Here is a 15,562-nt window from a genome sequence, read left to right on the forward strand (position 1 = left end):
TATAACTTGCTGGCCCAGAAAATGTATTAAAGCCATCTTTAATATAGTCCAAGTGACTACAGTGGCTCAATCTTAAGTTTATAAAGTGACGAGAATACTTTTTGTGCACAAAAAGTAAAAAAAAAAAAATAACGACTTTATTCCACTATTCATTCCCTTCTCTCTGGGCCTCGAATGTTTTCACGTAGTGCGATAGCGCAGCACGTCTGTGTTGTACGTCACACGCACCACACACATGACCAGCGTCGGCCAATAGTGAGCCTACATGTGACCAGCGCTGCGCTATCACACTACGTGAAAAGACTCGAGGCCCAGAGAGAAGGAAATGAATAGTGGAATAAAGTCCTTTTTTTTTTTTTTTGAGCGCACAAAAAGTATTCTTGTCGCTTTATAAACTTAAGATTGAGCCACTGTAGTCACTTGGACTATATTAATGATGATGTATTTAATACATTTTCTGGGCCAGCAAGTTATAACATCTATAGAAGTCTATGGTGGAGTGATCCAGCTCTCAGATTTAATCAAAAAATATCTTAATTTGTGTTCCGAAGTTGAACGAAGGTCTTACGGGGTTGGAACAACATGAGGGTGAGTAATTACTGACAGAATTTTCATTTTTGGGTGAACTAACCCTTTAATGGCTTGAACACTTCAATTTAAGTTCAAATGTCAAATCAAATCGTACTATTACTGTACATAATGGCATGTCCCAGTGTTTCCTACACCTCAAGTGGTAGTTCTAACTCCTTTCTGAACTTCAAGTTATTTAATTAACATTAATGAAATATGAATGTGACCGAGCTGGGGTCTCAAATGTTACACATTTTCAGAAATGAAGATGGACAGACTTTTCCCCTTTTAATGAGATAAGTGTGTAAAAACGGTACATCACTCGCATCAGAATAAAAAAAGCCATCAAATATAGGCCTACAAAGAAATGCAATGTAATAACGTTAAAATAATAATCTACTTCATATCCTTGGAATTATTTAAACAAAAACATTCACTGCAGAGATGTTCTATAAAAACAACTATCATACAAAAAATATATACTGTATTTTCTTATATACTATTTAGGATGGATAGTGTGCACATTGGGATGCAGGCTTGTTCCCCTCAATTTGATCTGACATCTGAAAAATACAGCAATGATGTAGATATTAATCATTTTAAAATGTGCGCTTTATGTGGGTCTTTTCCAGGAGTATGACGCGTTGATGAAGTATTAGACATGTATTTGATATTTGTTTTAGTTAAATTAAATGTTATATTAATTAAAGGTGCTCTAAGTGATGTCACACGTTTTTTTAGGCCAAAACATCTTTTGTTACATCCTGCAAACATCTCCTCACTATCCGCTAGCTGCCTGTCCCCTGAACACACTGTAAAAAAACACGGTCTCTCTAGACACCACAGGCTCCACAAACAACAAGAAAAAACAAACTGGGCACACCCGCACCACGAAACATAACAAACTGTTACAGCCAATAACCGACAAGAAAGATTTGGGGGTGGGGTTTGGGGGGCTTAGTGCACGGATGAGGAGGAGGGAGGGTCTAGCTAGCCTCTGTTTTGTTTGACAACAATTCGAACGTCAACAAGAAGTTACGACTCCCGGCATCGCTTAGAGCACCTTTAAGTATCTGTCTTTACATTCTGAGTAATGCTGAAACGTTTTAACTTAAATCAAGAGACAGCTTGTGGGTCGCAGGTGTGTGTGTCGCATTGAACAGTACGTCGCGGCAGTTGTGTGTGGCCTTGCTATGCTGACCAGCAGCATTGAGGGGTACTATCTCTGGGTATGATCTGCAATGGAAAATGGAGCACGGCCAGAGCAGGTACTGGTAATAGAAAATGCACATAGGCTTAAAACACGGTCAAGTCCTTCAGTCAAAAAAAAAATAGAAGCTAAGTTCTTTCCAGTTACAAACAAACAAGTTCATATATAATCAGTATTAATATACAGATGTGAATGTTCATTTGGCAGATTGATATTCACCCACATCCTTTCAGAATTCCAAACAATGGCTATGATCCTCTGTAGTGGCTCTCACCAGGCCTTGTCCTGAAACATAGATAAGATGTATCATGCTTGTAAAAAATTCCTACACATCAACAGTGGCCACATTGTTTTGTTTTCATCGGCAGAGAAGAGCCATTAGGTTGCCGCTTAACAATAATTGCAGTTTGGAACTTGAATGAAAATTGAGCATGAACAAACTTTGCCTCTATTACTGCTTCTAATGCAGGAACATTAAGGGGTTAAAATTTCTTAAAAGGGTTTAAAGCTGCTGTGTAAATGTGATCAACAAAATCTTAAAACCACTTGTAAAACTGACTGTAATCAAGTGTGATTTTGGCACAAACCTTTGGCAAGAGACTGAGTTTAATTATTCTGACTCCCAGTACAATTATTGAATTTAGAGATGGGTCATGATTTTCGAATTTTCATTCATTGTCAAATGGAACAGTTTGTTATTATTGCAGAGTTTATAAAGTAAATTAAAGAGTAGAAAAGGTAAATAATCTTCACATGTATTAAGCTGGAACCAACAAATGTTTTACATGAGGAATTACTATTATCAAAATAGTTATCCCTTTAAGTATTGATGGCATGCACTTCTGTCCATACAAACTCCGCTGTTCTGCACTCTAGTCAGAGATTACTCCAGGAACACTTTAATAGGCCAAGAAGAAGCAAATAAATGTATTAAGTATAACGAGGTTAGATTCCTTCGACTGTCCATCCTATTAAAAATGGCCAAAAGAGTATTGTATTTCGCCAGATTTAATAGTGTAAACTATATTGTATATTCAAGCACGAATGAGAACCGTTTCGAGAAAACAAATACAGCAGAAAAAAAAGGAATATTCGAATGTCAAATTTTCAAATCGAATACCAACCCACTGAACGAATATTATAGTCCAGCCCTATCTACAATATTCAATAATGACAGTAAAGTAGACCATTCTAGGTCAATTTACTGCAGTAATTCCTCTCTCAACCAGTAGAAAATGCATTGAACACCTGACTATGCATGAAAAAAAAAAAAAAAGTCATAAACCTAAACCCGGAAAAACCGGCATATTTTTAAGAAAAAAAACGCCGAGAACTAATTCAGCGACTTACTTGTCAAACACTCACCCAGAAGTTGTTGAAGTAAGTTAACTAGTCCCATCAAAAACTAAACTATGGATAAGGAGGACATGAAAGTCCATGTTAAATCGTTATTTTCACTCACGATGAGTCCGGTTCACTATAAAGGAGAACAAACTTAGTCAGCTGAGAAAGTTTAAAACCCAGGTATGTGTATAACTAGGAGGTAACGTTACGTTACGCGCAGGTTACAGGTAAAGTATTTACGTTACCAGTAATTTAACATTACTTTAACGGTAGGAGCAACGTAGCGTTATAAAGTTTCCTAGATTAATAGTATTCGTATCAAGCTAACGTTAATGTTAACTGACTGAATGTGCCACTGCTAACGTTAAGTTAAAAAACAAACTGCCACTGAGACAAGTCTTTGTCAGGTCCTAACTTAACATTACGTTAACTAAGTTAAACCATAGACTGTATAAAACAAGATTCCAACCTGCAATAGCCTTTTATTTAACGTTAACTTAACTGTTACTTGTTTGCAAGAGGCAACAGTAACTTGTAAGATGTAACGTTAAGTTAACAGCTAACGTTATTAAATTAATGTTAGTCAACCACAGGTATTTAACGTTAATGTTATGATGGCTGATGCATGTTTCACATTCAGGGCTAACTTTAATAACGTTTTAAACTTTATTAGGACCGGCATAATGTTACATTTGCTAAAGCTAGACAGACTTTTATAAGGTTAATACATAACATAACGTTACAAACGGCGAGTTTTAACGTTAGCCCTGCTGACTCAACAAAATGTTAACTTACATATTAAAACTGTAAAATGTATTAAAAAAAAAGCTGCCGCACTTAACAAGCACTTTTGACATTGTGAGGAAACATATAAATATATATATTATTTATATGAAATTGATTTAAATTGTAAAAACATTTGCCATTATTACATTCACACAACATGAACTGAGTAATGTCATCTTTGAGACTGTTAGTTATTACATGATTAAAAATGTAAACATACACTTAAAGCATGGCAATCCCATCAGAAATGTGTATCATAGCAAGGGAAGCACACAAAAAAAAGCCAATTGGTACACCAAAATCAAATAACCCTAACCCCATCAAATAATTTTACCTGCAGCCACATTTATCCTATTATGACACGTCTGAGGGTCTTTCCCTTAATGGTGTCCAGTGATTAAAGAAAGGACTGATGAAGGTGACATGAATCTCCCCTTTCAGTGCGCCACTTCAGCAGAAGAAAGACAAAAAGACAGAAAGTTACTCAGATTTTCTATCAGTAACATTATGAAAATCATACTTAATACTACCCTAGTGTAGGTTTTCGAACACTACGTGGGTAAAATTGACTTACGTTGGTGAATCATGGGTCTTTCTGTTGGGTGTTCTCCCCCGATAAAAATCTTATTACAAAGCTTGATCTAAAAAAAAAAAAGTATAAAAAAAAGTATAAACAAATATCTTTTCAATATCGTTATCAGTGTTTGAAGAGGTTATGTAAACATACTTCTAAAGAATAAATGACGGTTTTATCACTTTACACATTCCCACGCTTTTTTTTTTACCTCTCATGCGTTTGAGTTTTAAACTAACGTTAGCTGACAACATAAACACATAACGTTAACTTACCAACAACAAAACACAGCAATGTCAGATGGTACTAACACATGAAATACGTGCTAATATCCGCTACGCTAATAGTGAAGCAGTACAAAAAAACACACAGAGATAACTTATTTATCTTACGAGGCTGCAGTAACGTTAAGATGACAGTTAAGTTACCCGTGTCCCTAAACGTTAATGTTAGACTGTTAAGGACTGAAAAATGTTTTCTTACCTGATATCGCCAGTATTTACAGACCACATACGACCCCTTCCTCTGTTCACATTCCAGCTTTTGATCTTCATTGTCATATCAACTAAAATTCGCTCAAAATGTAAGAATTCAACAGGCATATATAAAATAATCCAGGACTGACCGAGTAATCAACGCAAAGCAGCTGCTCCGACCGAGAGTAACGGACATATTTTCAAATTTAAAATAGGCGCGCAGAGCCGCGCACATTCTCATTGGACAGTTTCCTGTAAAACAGACAGATTAACCAATCATGCTCAAAGTAAAACGGCGAAACAACCAATAAAAATAGCAATAGTTTGCGCGAGTTAACACAGCTATGTATATTAAGTTTATTTGCAGTCTGTATTATTATTTAATTAATTGGTCAAATGACATGACAGTGTATGAATACAAATGTAATAATGCAATGTAAACTGTTAGGCAAGCAGACAAAATTGTAAATTCACACAAAATCACACAAGGCAAAAGGTTTCTGCTGCACTGCTCTCTTGAGGGTGAAACTATTATTGTTAATAATGATAATAATTATATTTTAACATATACATTGAAGAGCTGTTATGATCAAAAAAACATTAAATGCTAATTAATTATCATAATAATACGTTAAAAGGCAGAAACACTTCTAAATCGACGTTGAATTTTTTACAAGATCTGTACGTCAACATAATGTTTTCAACAACATACAACATAAATATCTATATTTATGTTGTTGAAATCATTATGTTATTTCAACGTACAGATCTTGTAAAAAAATTCAACGTTGATTTAGAAGTGTTTTTGTTAACCTTTTTCAACCATGATGTAGCATTAAACGTTATTTCAACATTGTTTCAACGTTGAAACAACAACTGACATTATTTCAATCATATTTCAACGTTGAAGGTAGGTCATGTGCCGGTTGGGTAAATATATTAAATTACCCTTAGTGATATCTAAAGCACAGAGACTAGAAAAACAATTACGATGTTTGTTTACACGGTTGTGTAATGTTTCAACCATTTTAATGTCTACAATTCCTTCACCCCCAGTTTACCAAAGCTCAAGTTTATGCTACAAGAGCCTTAGTTGAACTATACAACCCCAGAATAAATTCCTAGTCTTTCACACATTGCTCACCTATTGTAAATTAAAAATATATAGCACCCAGTTGTAAAGCTTTATTCATAGTGTGGCTGTTTGTTCCCATCAACCGAGGCCTAATGATTTCACTGCAGTGAGGGCCTTGAATTTTGTTGAATATAGACTGATTTTGTGTCTTAATGCTTCAACGTTTTTAAAGTGGACATGTGTCAATATAGTCTATGGTCAATACGATAACAGAAAAACACTGTCAGGGCAGCATTTCAAACAGACAAAAAGGACAATGTCCTTAAAAGCCAAGCCAAAAGAGGACATATCAGCACACAAGATTCAAGAGTCCTTTCACACCAACAGGCAGACAGGCATTAGGAGGTTAGTGTCCAGCATTCTTGAGCCTGGTTGTCTTGCGGAAAAAACTGTCCCAAAGCATGATGATCAGAGATTTGAGGCTGCAGCACCACTTGCCAGACAGCAGCAGCTGAAACAGTCCACGGGTGGGGGCTGAAAATGTTGCCACTCAATTTTTTTCTCTGCCACTTATGAAATTTTTACAGAACACTTCAGAATTGTAAAGACTGAGTAAGCGCCTGACAGTAGAAACACTGGATATATGATGCATAAACAATCACTGACTATACTTGATTTAAGAATTTTATATTAAACTTAAGCTGTGCAATTATTTCCTGTACAATAACTGTATATTTAGTTACACTGCAACAATACCTCCTGCTGTATTCATCCATCTTTCAAGGCAATATTTTAGATCTGTGTCTGTAGTATAACACACAGTAATTATTTTTCAATTTTTATTTACAGCATATCTGCATGAAAGGTAGCCTACATAGCTGTTTTTTTTTATTTTTATTTTATGTATATATTTTTTATCTATCACTCTTGTATCTGCACTTGTTGAATCTTAAGCTGAAGTGGCCAGCAAAGTTTATCTTTGCTTCTGAAAAATAATATTTCTTAATTGTATATTTCTGCATTGGTGGCAGGGGACTTGGAAGTTTTAAATTTACCCTGTATTTGATAGGTGTGAGGTGCTAATTTCATTCCTGTCTGCATGCCATGTAACTGACATCAGAAGCCAGAGTTGATAAGACACTACAGACACCAGCAAAGTAGGTACTGGGAAAAGAGCCCCAGGCCAGCATCTGTAATAGACTTTTGGGGCTCATGGGCCCATGGACTCCGTGAAAGTGGGATGAAGATCGCAAGATGGCCATTAATGACTGAAGTCAAAGACTTCTAACATGTCAGGGTAGTGCAAGCTTGTTTTACTCCATTCAGGCTGTCTGGCTCTCTGGCTGTCTCTGTTCTAAATGCCCTCTGTGTACTGGTATTGTCATTCTGTATTTAGGCTATGTTAGGGGAGTGGGCCTATGCATTATGTGAACTGGCTGCATTGTACTTTTGCCAAATCATTCCTCTGACCAAAACATGATGATCATATAGTGGGATGTTGTACAATCATAAACATTCACTGATGAGTTAATCACAGACTTGGGCATGTGCACCATGCACTTTTGGACTAAAACAGATACATCAAATCAATGTTTTCTTTGCACCAATTTTTAGGTGAAAAGGTGAAAGGATTTTCATTTATAAAAAAAAATTATAATAATCTTTGGGCAAAAAAAAAAAAAAAAAAACTTCGTTAGGTTAGCAAATGCTGTTATGCTATTTTTTCATAACACTAGCTAAGCTTTACATTTTACGCACCTAATCGCACTTACTCTTAACAGTAGCTCTGTTTATAATGATGACTTTAGTTGTCAAGGCACAAATTGCCTCTCTGAGGACATTAAAGTTTTCTAAGTCTAAGTCTAATGTAACAAGCCATTGCTCAATTTGTCTTTTATTTATATTTTTTGCTAAGTTACTGTGTCCCTTATCTTTCTGTTTTTGTATATTATAGAGAATCCAGATACAGCAGGACAGGATGATTTGTGAAAACAGGAAGAAACTGTGGTCAATATGTCAGTTTCATGATTACCAATGTAAATAATTTGTTAATATGTTAAATTGGTTAATATGTAAAATGTTAATAATTGCATACATTCGGTTCGCTTATATGTTCCCAAGCATTAAAAGGTACATATATGTACCTTTTCCTTTAAAGGTTAAGGTACAATATCAAGAGCCAGCCCTGATTGGCTGCTTGATTTTCAAATTAAAAGAACGTCCAGTTGGCGGTCTTTCTTTCGGCGGAGACGAAGTCATAGCACGTAACAGGGCAGTAAAATCAGCAGTGTAATATTTGCAGTGTTAAAAGTTATTAATTCCCAAAGATTTGAATTAACAATCCACAGTGTTAAACAGTACTCGTGGTTCAGTGTTGTTATATGGTGTAATTTCACTTTTACACTAAAAGTGCGAAATAAAAGACCCGCCGAATTGTCTGGACTCCGCCCTTCAGTGACTGCTGCCTCGCGAAGCGACAACGCCATCTTTTCTTCGAACGACCGAGACGGTAAGCTGGACTGCTTTTCTCTTGATAAAAGTACACTGGAAAAACATTTTTGTTGATAATTTAACTCGAAATATGATTTGGTGGTGAACACATTTAGAAATTACTAACCGCGAGTGTTTTGTCAGGTTCAGTGTTAAGTTCGTTCGTTAATTTATGTTATAACGTTATATGCTTTACGCTTCTTTTCTTTTATTTTTAGTTGGTCGACCTCCTCGCCTCTGTTCCCTCCTCGGCCTGGGGTTACTGCGAATCTGGCGCTGAAGACTGAAGCTGCTAACGTTATATTCGGTAGGTTTTCTACTAAAATGAGAGAATTCATCAAATGGTAAATACATTTGTTTTTGAAAGCATTGAGTGCGGCATTTCGCTGTTTCCATGCTTTGAAACGGTAATAGTTTGAGTGTTAAACATTACGCGCTAACATCTTTTTTTTGTGACGCACAACACCGTGTAGAAGTGTCCGTCTCGCCGCTGCAGATGTGCAGTCTTTCTGCAGACAGAGCTGCTATAACGAGGAACATTTACCAAAAATTTGATTGACGTTATCTAATGCAAAAGTCTGAAATTAGAGCACGTTTAAAAACTTCTATTCGCTACTGTCTTGCGTTGCTTGTTCTCAGAGCTGAATATCATGTCTATCGTGTCGTCATATCTGCGTCAAGACACAAACGCGCTTCCGTGAAGTGTTTCTTATGACAAGTAACGTTTCGTTTATGCAAGTATCGTGAAAGTACGCAGCCCCGCACGTCACTTGTAGGAGAAAAAACATACAATCCGTCCCGTCAGTTTGTAAACCGTACTCACGAATTCTTAAACCGTTCCCTCGGTTTAACAAAAAGTGTCGGTTTATAAACTGACGGGACGGATTGTATGTTTTTCTCCTACAAGTGACGTGCAGGGCTGCGTATGAATGTGAGTTAAAAGTAGGTGAAACTGTAAATCTTCAGTTGTGTTTCAAAGATAACAAAAGTCTTGGCTGAGTAAACTGATGAACTTTTCATTTTTTAACGAATCCTGTAATAAAAGTATATGGCCATATGTGTCACCCGAGATGCTTGCTAATGTCAGGTTGTGAACAGAGCCACTGTGTGACTACACAATCAACTTAGCAGAATGGTTCCTGAGAGAGATGTTGTCATTAATTGTTTTTCTTTTCTTTTTTTCAAGAAGCCTCAGAAGACCTTCAAGGATCCAGTTGACCTCTGAATCAGCTGTTAAGAAGTATGAAACAGATTGTCTAAGTTTAGGCTATATTTCAGAATAAGAATATCTATATTCATGTTGTATCTATATTCTGTGTTCATGCATTTTTTGCTGAATTTGTCATATCTGTTATTTAGAATGGGACAGTTATATTGCTTCAATTGGTCTCCTACTTCATTTGATTCCACCATCATTACAAGGCTGCAAGGGATCTGGAAAAAATGTCATCCTGTCAAGCTGAAAAACATCTTCAAAAAGGTACATTTGGACATTTCTGTCAATACCTTTTGTCTGCCTAAAAATATTGCCAAATGGGTTGTATATGAAAAAACACATTTAATATTAAAAAAAAAAAAACAGTTGGAGAGCTGACCTTGAGTGTTACTTTTGTCTTTTATCTGCAGGCACTAACAAGAACAGCTTGATTGCAGAGAAGAGACCACACAGCCATACACGCTCACTGATGGGACAGTGAGGAACATCATTCATGGATGCTACACAACTCAAATCTACACGTCATATTTGTTCATGTCTAGATAAATTTGATGATTTTGTGTTTTATTAACTACTTCTGTGGTTTCTGTGCAACACTTAATGAATGTGACTGACTAATTAACCTCTACACATCTGGTATATGCTTTAAAGTTGCCACTTTGCCCATTTGTTCAATAAATGTTGAAATGTATACACATCTGTCTGAAGACTTTCCTGATTTTTTATGCCTATCCTTTTACATTAACTTTATTTTTATCATATTTAACATTATTTTTTTTTGTTTGCACTGAAAAGAGGACATAATTAATTACGCTTAAAACAACAGCAGAGGTGTTAAATACCCCATAGTGTAAAATTTGAACAACAATAGCATGTGTAACACTTTTACACTTGGAGTGTAATTTTTCTAGACATTGTTTAAAATGAAATGTAAAATGTGAAAATGAAAAGGATTTAATTAAATTCTGATTTTAATTTCAGTGTGTGTATATATATATATATTTATATATATATATATATATATTTATATATATATATATATATATATATATATATATATATATATATAGATAATATATATATATATATCTTATATATAATATAATATATACACACCTTTAGAAATAACTGCAAATTACAAGCTAAATACAAAACTTAGTTCTAGAATTTGCATTCAGAGATAGTTTGACAGCAATTCCAACACAAGCACATATGAGACCAAATTGAAAAAGCTGAAATGAACCTATGTATACACTGCAGAACAAATATTCCTCTGAAGAGTGTCTGACATGTATGTCTTGGATCGTTAATTTCAATTACTATCAAAAATGCTTTTGGAAAATATACCTCATACATTAATGCCAGAAGTCTATAGATATATTGGATACATTGTTTTTATAGTAAATAAAATAAACTATTTAAACTCCATACAGTAATAGGAAAAGTATGTAGATATATCGGATAGCTGCTTTAAATTAAAACAAAGTTTATATAAAGTGAACTATGAAATTATTGGGAAAAGTATGTAGATATATTGGATAGTTGCTTTTAAGTATTATAAAACAAAAGTTTATATAAGTGAACTCCATAAATTAATGGGAAAGGTATGTAAATGTATTGGATAATTGCTTTTAATTACTATAAACATTTTTATTATATAAAGTGAACTCCATGAATTTATGGAAACAGAATGTAGATATATTGGATAGTTGCTTTTAAGTATTATAAAACAATGTTTATATAAAGTAACCCTATACATTAATGGGAGAAGAATGTATATAAATTGGATAGTTGCGTTTAATTAATATAAAAAGTGAGTTTATTCAAAATAAACCCCATACATTAATAGAGAAAGTCTGTAAATATATTGCATAGTTGCTTTTAATTACTATAAAAGTATGTTTATTCAAAGTAAACCCCATACACATTAATGGGGAAAGTATGTAGATATATTGGATAAATGCTTGTAATTACTGTCAAATATTGTTTATATAAAGTAATGACTATAAAAAAAATATGGCTTTGCAAGCTATTATAATGTGATCTTATTTTTTTTCTACAGTTCAAAAACTAAATTTAACAGGAATTTAATATTAATATATTTGATAATCCCATAAAATAAAAACCTAAAGCTTTTAAAATACGGTATTTTAAGTAATGTTATGTAATTTTTGTGTGTTTTACATCTAAAAATCTGTACTTTGACGGGGAATTCTTGTGGATGTAATTGATAATGTTACGAATTTACCAAAGAATACTGTGTAAAAACAGAAGACTTTAATTAATTGTATAATTTTTAAGGTATTTCTACAATAATCTCCAGTTCATATGCAGATTTATTCATTTGTTTAACATTCTACAGACATATTTTAAATGAGAATTTCTTTTAATTCTTTAGCAGTGGAACGGTAAAAAATACAGAAAATGTTTACAGTAAATATCTGTATTTAAAAAACAGAATTATTCCGTAGAATAACTTAAGGTTTTTTTACTGTAATTTGACGGTAAGTGTTTGGCAACTTTGCTGCCAGACTTTTTACCGTTTTTTTTTTTACGATTGTTTTTTTTACATGCATTTACCTTAAATTTTAGGTTTCACAGTAAAAAAACACATAGTTGTCTTAAATTTTAAATATGTGATTTTCCTTTTCTTGTCTTTTTTACATAGAATTTAATGTAATTTAACATTCAAGCCAATTAAACAAAAGAATAATCCTGTAAAAAAAAGCCTATAATTTCTCATTATTCATGAAATTTTTGTAAGCGAAAAGACAGATTATTACTTTTATTTTATAGAGCTATCAGCTGCGCCACAAGGTGGTCCCTGTTTCTTCTACGTGTATTTACTGTGATTGAAAAGAAAACCGCTCCTGTGCACGCGCTGATCAGAAGAGCATCCCAGCACACGGTGGGATGGAGAGACACAAAAGAGAATTGTTGAATAAAGTTGTTATTTTTGTTTTCTGCCGTTACAATATATAAGAAATTTTTGTCCATACAGTATTTAAATTTAATAATGACTAATAAAAGAAGATAATTTGAGAAATTTAAGAAATTTTTGTCCATACAGTAGCCAATTCAGAAATTTTGTTGGCCATACAGTGAAATCAACATGTTTGGTACTTCTACAAATTGTCTTTTTTGATTCACGAAGCGTAGTAAAAAACTGCTTACGGAAATGTTACGCCCCTCAACATTATTGTGTGTTACAATGCTATGGCATACGTGTCCCGGTCAGAACAGAACCGGCATTACAAAGACACTCTGAAAAGGACAATTGTCCCAGCTGTATCCTTGGTGTTGTGCTTGGCAAATAAAACCCATTACAACATAAATCGAGGCAGTTCCCGGTTGCATCCAGTGGGGGCAACAATAAAACCCATTTATAATGATTATAGTGGGGGGGGAATGACTTATACTGTCTTTTTACGTGTTGCGTTGCATATCGCGCCACGTAAACATAAAACCATGTCTGCATTTGTGATCGGAGAAACGAAAAACATCAAGTGCTACTCTACACTGCTCAAAATTCACGGCTTGAGTCAGCAGCAGCCAGCGGCTATAATGAGGAACGGCCGGGGGGCTGCAACAACAAAATATCACCCCCCCGCTCTACACCCCTCCTCCCACACTGAGAGCGAAAATTATATATATCCCCACAACACACAACACATAACATCTACTAATCACGAAGAAACAGATATCATGCCCTTTTGGAAGGCCAAACAAAGTAGTTTCACTTTCACAATGAAACACACAGCGTCTCCATAAAATGGCGCTGGCGGCAACAGCGAGAATAAAAGATACACCTTCTTTCTTTGCGTAAACATTTGGGCGGCGTTATGCAAATCTTCCAACATAGTGACGTAGAGATGTGGGGGCATGTTAGAACGAGCCGTTTTAGGGAGGCATGGACGAGGCTTATTTTTTATAAAGAAAATCTCTTTGGATTTGAGACTTTAGTCTTTGCAACTTTACAGATCTTCTTTATGCACCAAGAGCTTGTAACACTCCGAAGAGAAAAGAAAAACTGAAATCGCATCATATGACCCTTTTAAATGTTTCTGTCCTGTTTTATTTATTCATTTATTTACTCCATTATTTAAGGCCCTATAACCAGCAAAACTCGTGGGTGGGAAGGGCTGGATTTGTCCAGGGCCGAATTTTAACCCCAGTCCAGCCCTGACACAGATTGTCAACACACTTTCAAGAAGTAAGCATGTATTTATTAATGTTCAATGTCAATTATCATTCATGTATTCAGCTAATAACTGTTGTTAGAGTATATATCACATATAAATGAAAATAACTTATGCTCAATGCAAGAGAAGAAAGCAGAAACACTTTCTTCACCAAAATCTTGCCATATCACTTGATTTCAAGTTGTGTTAGATAATGAGAAAGAATACTGATATGTGCTTTATTGGAAACTTTTTTAAGTAGGACTAACAAAGTAACACTGAAACGTTAAGCAAATAAGATGCTTATTCTCCATTTGAAAGTGGCCCCTTTCCTCTTTCATCACACTACCTAATAACTCACTATCAGCACAAATGTCTTGCAACGTCTGCATGCAAAACCTGGCATGTCAGCGGGAAATAAAAGCAGGAGCAAAATAAATACATTTGCACAGGTGGGCTGTCAGAGCATTGTGTGTCGCTTTAGTGGTGCAAAAAGAATGACCTCCTTCACTCAAGCCGGAATATTTCATCTCAAAGTGCAGCAAGGATGTACATGAATTATTATATATGACAACACTGAACTTAAAATAGCATAGGACAGGACACAAACAAACAAATGTGGGCTTTATAAGAAATTGCTTTATAGTTTGATTGAAAATAATGCTTTAGAACCAGTGTTATTTCTTTGTTAACAGATTTGTTATTCTGTACATTTTTCCAAGAGTATTCTTCAAGAATAAACACTAGAGGCATATGAAGAAATCTAAAATGTTTAAAAATGAAGCAAAGAGGAGAGCCCTAAATCTGTTTCGTATTCAACAATAATGAAATTGTGAAGAAATGGTCATTGCGCACTACAATGTGACTTTATATTTTTCAATTCCAACTAAATTTTTCATAATAACTACTTAATTCTTACAATTATGACATTATATTTTGCAGTTGCGACTTTATGGGCCCTATTTTAATGATCTTAGCACATGGTCTAAAGTGCATGGCGCAAGTGTACTTTATGCATTTCCATATCCACTTCTGCTAGTTTAACAATGGGAAAAATGGTTGGCGGGCCCGGGGCACGGTCTTAAAGGGTTGTCCCTATTCTATTAATGAGTAATGGGTGTGTTTTGGCTGTAACATGCAATAGACCAATCAGAGTCTCATCTCCCATTCTCTTTAAAAGCCAGTTGCGCTTGCGCAAAGGCGGATTCGCTATTTGCAAGTGCAAAGAATTAACGCTTATGGCAAGTCGTTGTAGCTTAAAATATTCCCAGCATTACTTGTCGTAATTGCATTTTAACTATTAACAATTCAATTAAAGAGCTCTACAATTAAATTCTTACTAGTAACAACTGCCATAAACACTTCTCCAGAGAGGAAACGGATCTGCTTGTGCGCAAAGTTAAAGTGCGCGAGCAGACCCTCTACAGCAGGGGTGGGGAACGTTGATCCTGGAGGGCTGGTGTCCCTGCAGAGTTTAGCTCCAACCCTAATCAAACACACCTGAACCAGCTAATCAAGGTCTTCAGGATGCAGTTAGATATTTTTTTCCATGGTTGGAGCTAAACTCTGCAGGAGAGCGGCCCTCCAGGATCCACGTTCCCCACCCCGATCTACAGGGCACAATAATAATCTTTTACAAT

The 15,562-nt window shown here is 35.0% G+C and overlaps 2 long non-coding RNA genes across 2 annotated transcripts; one reads left to right on the top strand and one right to left on the bottom strand.

The window, feature by feature from the left end:
* Positions 1-2,028: 2,028 nt before the first annotated feature.
* Positions 2,029-5,260, bottom strand: LOC109089879. The gene is made up of 4 exons (XR_006160264.1): positions 4,968-5,260; positions 4,485-4,551; positions 4,245-4,358; positions 2,029-2,065 (listed from the first exon to the last, which is right to left on the bottom strand). It is a non-coding gene; the product is annotated as an uncharacterized LOC109089879 (long non-coding RNA).
* A 3,482-nt stretch (positions 5,261-8,742) lies between these two features.
* On the top strand, positions 8,743-10,312 carry LOC109098897. Its single transcript, XR_006160265.1, has 4 exons — positions 8,743-8,832; positions 9,712-9,765; positions 9,885-10,005; positions 10,152-10,312. It is a non-coding gene; the product is annotated as an uncharacterized LOC109098897 (long non-coding RNA).
* The last annotated feature ends 5,250 nt before the right edge of the window (positions 10,313-15,562 follow it).

This window comes from Cyprinus carpio, chromosome A6 (assembly GCF_018340385.1).
Source record: "Cyprinus carpio isolate SPL01 chromosome A6, ASM1834038v1, whole genome shotgun sequence".
Classification (NCBI taxonomy): Eukaryota; Metazoa; Chordata; class Actinopteri; order Cypriniformes; family Cyprinidae; genus Cyprinus; species Cyprinus carpio.